This window comes from Arachis duranensis, chromosome 5 (genome assembly GCF_000817695.3).
Source record: "Arachis duranensis cultivar V14167 chromosome 5, aradu.V14167.gnm2.J7QH, whole genome shotgun sequence".
Taxonomy (NCBI): Eukaryota; Viridiplantae; Streptophyta; class Magnoliopsida; order Fabales; family Fabaceae; genus Arachis; species Arachis duranensis.
This window is the reverse complement of record NC_029776.3, coordinates 17683437-17691072: the sequence shown is the minus strand read 5'-3', so window position 1 is coordinate 17691072 and position 7636 is coordinate 17683437. Positions and strand designations below refer to the sequence as shown.

The 7636-nt window shown below is 34.2% G+C and overlaps 1 long non-coding RNA gene across 2 annotated transcripts; it reads left to right on the top strand.

Moving 5' to 3' along the window:
• The first annotated feature begins 3139 nt into the window (after window positions 1-3139).
• On the top strand, window positions 3140-6742 carry LOC110280991 (uncharacterized). Of its 2 annotated transcripts, none has more exons than XR_008009486.1 (8): window positions 3140-3412; window positions 4177-4292; window positions 4403-4525; window positions 5183-5273; window positions 5378-5446; window positions 5523-5742; window positions 6269-6345; window positions 6453-6742. It is a non-coding gene; the product is annotated as an uncharacterized LOC110280991 (long non-coding RNA). The 2 variants fall into 2 exon arrangements; XR_008009485.1 differs by having other exon boundaries at window positions 3140-3422.
• The last annotated feature ends 894 nt before the right edge of the window (window positions 6743-7636 follow it).

Here is a 7636-nt window from a genome sequence, read left to right as displayed (position 1 = left end):
CACTAATGAGATTCTTGGTGATCTTGGGAATATGAAGACTGAGCTAAATTCACTTGAGCAAGAGTTGAAGAATTTTGTTTAAACTTTTTCAACATAGCATCATGAGATATTAGAAGAACTTCCACTTCATTGATTGTGTACATATCTGATTTTGCTTTCACAGTAATAACAAAGGGAGCAAATTCTTCGGTAAGACCATCACATAGAGCTTCTATGTGATCATCATGGGAGATTGGAGATCCAATTGCTGCAAGAGAATCAACTATTCCTTTGATCTTTGCTACATACTGAGAAGCAGAAAGATTGGTTTTTTTGATAGTCTTGAGTTCTGATTTGAACTGTTTAGATTTGACCTTGGTTGAGGAAGCAAAATGAGCTTGTAACTTTTCCCAAATATCAAAGGCAGTCTTGCAATGCACCATCTGATTCTGAAAAGCGACATCCACTGATGCTAAAAGCCATGAACCTAGATTGTAATCCTGCAGATTCCAATCAGTTTATGATGTCGAAACAGTACCTGCAGCTCTATCAGCATCAGTGGCAAATTGAGGTGGTTTCTGATTGGGTTGGATGTGGTTTTGAAGATTCTGACCAAAGATTGCAAATAGTGCTTGCTGCTGCCATGTAAAAAAGTTGTTTTCATTCAACTTATCTGGGATTGGATAAAGAAGGGGTTTGGAATTTAAAGATGAATCAGCAATGGTAAGGGCCATTGAAAAGAAAGAAAAGAAAACCAAGGATCTCAAGCTCTTAATACTATGTGAAGATTATTGAACAACAAGAAACAGGACGATTAAGAGAGAGTGAACAGAGAAGTGTTGTCAAGAATATTAGAGAACAATGAAACTATCTATTGTCAAGAAAATAACAAGAAATTTTTCTTCAAAGTAAATGACTGCATTACACGGATTCATTTTAGCCAGGAAGATAATGATCTAAATGAAAAATTAATTAAAAAAGCAGGATCACCAAGTTCATTGAAAGAAGAAATGAATAGGCAAAAATCAAACTTGGAAATCATTTAATGCTTCCAAATCAGACTTCTTTACTAATAAAATAAATTGCTTGGCCTGCAGGTTGGAACTGAAGGCCAATAAGTACGTGTTGGGTGAGTTCCTCGAATTTAAGGGCAAGCAAGAAGATCTTCAGGCTTTGAGTCAGATTAGAAGATCTAAAGTTGAGCGTATTACAGTCCAAAAGACAAGCATGTTTGGACTAGGTAATCTTTTCGAAATAAATTATAAACTATTCTTTTGCTTTCCAATGATCTTTAGCTGTGTAAACAGTTCCTCTCTCTTATAGTTTATGAATCAAAATCAAGAATTGGGGTGTAAAATTTCTGTGAGAGGATAAGATCGACTTTCCTACATATTCTAACATTTGACTCTTATGCACCACTTGAACTAATAGATTATCTATAGATACCATTAGGATGCTATATCACTCTTTATTAATGCTTATATTATTCCTATTCCAACGTTGAATTTCATTTATATCATGGTCTCAACTGGTAGCTACCTGTCTTTAGTGGAGGGAGGTAAAGCTTTCTTTAGTTTCATTCTTATAATTTGCAGTTGCTTTGATTAACATTGTATGGTTATTAGAAAGGTTGTGGTTTTTGCTGATGGCATCCGCCAGTCTCTCTTTTTCTCTCTTTGCTGAATGCATGGGATGGATACATGTATATTATACTTTAAACTTTGCATGGAATGGATTTAGTAACTTAATTATGGTCACATGCATGATACAATGCCTTAGAAAATATCTGCGCGTTCAAACGTGTGTTTCTTATACATAATACGTGTTACTGTGTATATTAATGAAATCAACAGTTTCATTTGCTAAATAAGCTAAATAAGCTATTACTTCGTCTTGTTGAAGAATAAGATATCACCTTTGTTCGAAGAAACAAAGAAGCTAAATAAGAACGTTTGGCTATTATGAACGGAACTACTCTTTTGGTTCTTCTAGTCACACTAGTACAAATATTACATTTTATTATTTTTATTTTTTCTAAAAATATTTTATATATATTAAAAACGGAAAAGCTCTGTATACAAGCCATTAGGGCTTGTATGCTTTACAAGTTTATTAAACAATAAAATCAAAATACGCGCTGCTCCACGTACGTTGATTACACGCGCTATATAACATCCCGCGTCTAACTTCCAAATTTAAAATATTTGTTTCCTTCTTCGTTTTCGTTATTTTGAGATTTGGTTGTTCTTCTTCTCGCGCGTCTTCCCTCATTCTTCTCCATCGATCTTTTCCTCTCCTTTTCTCACTGGTATGTTCTTCGTTTACGTTATCTTTTTCTCTCTCTGCAACTCGAGCTTCGTTTTCTCTTTTGATTTGTTGTTTTCTGAAATCAAAGTTTGAACTCGTTTTGAAGATAATGGATCATTCAACCTCAGATTGTCAGCTGAATCCAGGCGAAGTGGATTATGAATTTGAATCTAACGAAGTTCCTGAGGTTTGATTTACAGTAATTTGTATAGCATTGTGTAGTTTAAAAATTGCTGAACATTGATTAATTACCTGAAATTTATAGCAGACGCTCGGGTGTAGATCAATTCTTCTTTGGGTGTATTTTAGCTAGAAGTGTGGGTGTATATACACTTTACTGGTTTTTTGTTATTTTTAATTGAGTTGTTGTTGTTCAGGTGTATTATATCAGACATGATTGGATGTGTTTTTAGTTTTTGACATGGTGTATTCTGCAGCCTGTGTATTGACAGTTTATGGCTTTAAAGGTTATTCTGTAGTTGAGTTGTTGTGGTTCGGGTGTATCATATTAGACATGCACTACAAAATTCTTGCTTGTTTGTGGAAGATTTTTAGTGGGGGTTATTATAAACCTCCATAATATATTTTAATAGTGACTATTTTTAAAACCTCCCTAAATCATTAACAATAACTCCCACAACCCAATCAATACTAAAAAAAACTTCTAGCCCAAATAAATATCAGCCCAAAACAAGAAATAAAAAAAAGAACATTCAGAACTGGGCTTCAAGCGAGAAATAGAGAGAGAGAGAGAGAGAAGAGGAACCTCTGTGAAACCCTAAAATCTCCATGTCACTGCCGCCGTTCATCTCCTTGCCACCGCCATTCATCTCCTTGCCACCGCCGTCTCCGATCCTCCGTCAAAACGTTGCCGCTGGAGTTATGAATGGAGATCGTGGAGCCTCTGAATTTTTGTTGACCTCTTAGTGACGATTTGATTCAAATTGTTGAGGTAATGGTTTAAATCTTCTGCTTCTACGTCGTCTTCCACCACGGGTTGTGCCGCTGGTTCTGCTTTTCCTCCGGCGGCTTAAAGCACTCAGAGTGCGGTTTTGGCACGGATTCGATGGTGTGGTTTGGGCGCGAATTCGGTAGTGCTAGCTGAGGAGATCAAGAAGGCGAGCTAGTGAGTCTCTGTAAGCTTCGATTGAAGATATGTTTAAAGCTATCAGATCTCGTGGACTGATTTTCATGTCGTGTCGAGTCATTACAATGAGGATTTGCTCCTAATTTTTTCTCGTTCTTTGCTTTCTTCAATTCTTCAAATTTTTTCAAAGATACTAGTTTTTGTGATAATTTGATGATATAGTTTTAGCAAAGTTATACACAAATCCTACTTCTTATGTTCTAATGTACTCTTATCTTCTGTAAATTTTTCAGGCCAAGGCAGATGATTTGATATATATTTAGTTAAGTTGATTTGATATATTAAGTTAAGTTGATTTGATATATTATAAAGGTGAAGAGACATAAATGGAAAATTGTTATTCTCTATTAAAAATTTTGATTTTTCTTGAAGTAAAAAGGGTGTTAGGGTTCATAGTTTAGGTGATCATTAGGTTCAATTGTTTTCATTAGAGGTTATTCTCTTTTATCGATGCAGATTTGTTTTCACTAGGAATTGCTTGAAAGAATATAAATTCTTCACTTTATTACAACTGTAGTGATGAACTGATGATTGGCCTCGTTCCTAGTGAAATAAATAGCTATTGCTATTGCTTAAGATTGTTTATCCTTCTTGATTTTTTTTCCCTGTGAAAGAACTTGCAAATACCAATAAAAGTGCAAGAGCTAAATGACTAGTTGCTTTCCAGTTTCCATTATTCATATTTTTTCCTTTATAAGGTTTGAAGCTGCCTTTTGATGTGTTTTTTCTTTCATTTCTTGTAGTAATTAGCCTCATGCCATAAAAGAATATGCTTTGTGGTTTGGTGATCTTAATGACTTGAAGATTCTACCAGATGCAGGCCAAGATCTTTATATTAGACTTCCTGCTTCAGAGTTAGGTATGTAATACATTTACTTGGCCTTAAACTGCTCTTAATCTTTCTCTAATTCTGAATTATATCATATGGTTTATCTTTGTGTTTTGTACTGTGACATTAAACAATTCAAGAGACAAAAAATGGATGCAAGGGCAAGATACGAATTGCAGTTTGGGTCACAATTGGCGTATTATGTGGCATGCTCTTCGTTTCATGTTTGATATGGAATGGACGAAAAAAGGCCACTCTGAAAGGTAAATAATTCTCCTTTCTTTTTTTATTATGCAGTAACTTATTGAATTATTATCATTATAATGGAGAGTAATTATTAATTTGTCTTAAGATAATTTAGAGACCAATATAGAATTAATGGATCATATCAAGAAAGAACAAGAGGAGGATCCAGAGCTTCTATTGTATGACCTATCAGTTATAGCTTTTTGCATTGATAACTTTTTAGACAAAAATAAACTTGGAGAAGGTGGTTTTGGATCTGTGTTTAAGGTAAGAAACATATTACTTTTTTCAAGGATATTAGAATAGCAAAATGAAAAACTTTAAGCTAATTTGCAATTGATAAATGGCAGGGTACATTGGAAAATGGACAAAGAATAGTAGTTAAGAGGCTCTCAATCGGTTTTGGACACGGGATCAAAGAATTTAAGAATGAAATTGCATTAATTAATGAAGAGAAATTACTTATATATGAATATATGCCTAATAAAAGCCTGGATGTTGTTATATTTGGTACAAAATCTAGAATTTAGATGCATGCTAAAATTAATATTAGCTGTAAAACTTCTTGCCTTAATATTAGCTGTAAAACTTCTTGCTTTGATATGTGTAAAACATGCTAAAATTAATAATAGCACAAGAGAATTTTCTTATTTTTCTTGTTAATCTTTTTTTAGCATTGTTAGAAATTCCCTTGTTTGTGCAACTAGAAAAGAACCAAACTGCTGTGGCATGAGTCAATGTCCATGAACTTAAATGGCACTGAAGGTAAGAATAAGATCTCTCAAGAGTTTCATCTTTTTTCAAATTAATTGTGAAATTGTGTCATTGTTTTTATGCCGACATCAATAATGGATGTCTCTGCCTTATAGTTCTCGGTTTCGGCCTTGTTCTTTGGTGGAAGTACAAGCACAATCAACAAGCATTTTTTGATGTTAAAGGTACTTTCCAATTAGCATCATAATTAGCATTTTCTTCTTCTTTAATACTATAATAGTTCCTTCAATTCTTGTACAGCTAGGAGTCTGTTACTTATCCACTGACTTCCCTCACGCCCACTTCTTAAGGATTCGCTTTTTTACTTTTCTTCTTCTCCACTTCCTCCATTTTCATTTCAATTACTTTACTGTGTGCTTGATTTTGCTTGATTATTGGTGTGAAGGTTGAAGTGGAAGAACAACCAGAGATATCCGAGGCTTATTCCGTCTCTGCTGTCCCGTTCTTTGTCTTCTTCAAGGTAATTTGCACCTTTTTCTCTCTTGAATAAAAAACTCTGCTAATAGTTAATTGCTCGATAAATAGTTAAACGGCACCATAGCTGAATCAATCAAGTGTAAGGATCAATGACAACTTATAATTCTCTGTATTTCAATCTATTGGGGCTTTTCTGCCTATCTTAGGTTCGGTTTGATTTGACACGACTTGTATTGATCCCATCAATGATAATGTTTCTACTTTCATGATCAATTTGGTAGTATAGTTTCTTGCAGTGTGCTTGTAGTTGATTGGTTTGGACACATTCACATTACTTTTAACCACTGATGGTGACTTACATATATCTTGATTTATATAGTTGCAAAAAGCTGCATTTATATATCTTGATTTGAACAGAGCATGCTAATTAGTTTGCACTAGTCACATGTTAATGTGTCACTTACACAATGTTTATTATCATGCATTTTTCAACATATAAATAATTTCATCTATTTGCCTTTTAATGATAAGTCAAATGCTAATGCATAATCCTTCTACATCTATTTCAGCACTAGTCACATGTAAATGCAACTGATTTGTGATCTGAAGCCCTTGAAAATGAGTTCGAACAACATGCATCTCTGAGGTTTGTACTTGTACTCTTTTCAATTTTGATGTTAATTATTTTTAGCCTTTTGTATTTGTTTCTTTATTGCTTTTCAGTAGCTGAAATAGAAAATATGTAATCTGCAGATTCAAAAAAGAATAGAAGAAATGGTTAGTGCTGGTTTGGACACTAGTTCACTTGAGATATATATTTATGTACATAGTGTTCTCTAATTATTATATGTTTAATACATGTTATTTTTAATATTTTGTTGTTGTAATTAATGTGATTGAAAAATGATGGTAATGTATTATATTGATTGTTTTTTAAGTATTTCTTTTGTTTAAATATGTAATATTTTAATTTTCTTTTACATTTTTAATGTCTTGCCTAAGTATTTCTTTTAAATAGTAAATGATTAGTATAATAATGTAATTCTAACATCCAGATTAATATTTTAAGAATAATATTGATAGGTTTGTAGAGGTTTAAAACCCCTACAGAATAGCTATTTTTTTTAAATGAAAAATTTCTTTTGTGGGGGTTTTGAACTGCCACAAAAATTAACCAAGAACTGTCACAAAATGCTAGCACAGAACCCCCACAAAAAGGATAGAAAACCGCCACTAAATGATATTGTGGGGGTTGTGAAAAACCGCCACAAAAAAGCTCGTGGCACCTCAAATTTTGGGGGTTTTGGAAACTGCCACAATCCTTTTTGAGGGGGTTTGAAACCTCCACAAATAGAAAAAAAACTGCCACAAATAAACAAAAACCTTGTAGTGATGATTGGGTGTATTTGAATCATATCTATGGGTGTATTCACAGTTCTGACACGGTGTATTGTGCAGCCTCTCTCGGTTGTTGATGACGAGCTTGTTTCGAAGGTTGGAATGACCTTTACCACCCTTGAAGATGCCAGAAAATTTTACAGGAACTACGCCAAGGCTGCAGGTTTCTCTACAAGAGTTCAGTGCACAAATAGGAAGGGAAACGAGATTAAGAATCAACTGATTACATGTAGTAGAGAGGGAAAATGGAAATCTAAAATATCTCCAACCGAGAAGACCAATCCGACAGCCAGTTTAAACTGTCCTGCAAGAATTTATATACGCACATTGAAGGATGTCGGTTCTTGGATCATTTCAAAGGTTGTGCTGGATCATTCACACCCCTGCTGTCCAAGCAAAGCAGAGATGCTCAAACAGCACAGGGAACTAAGCATGTCCATTCGTCGTATGATAGAGAATAACGATGAGGCCGGTATCAGACCAAGCAAAACCTACCAATCATTTGTTGCGGCTGCCGGGGGTCACCGCGAGTTAAATTT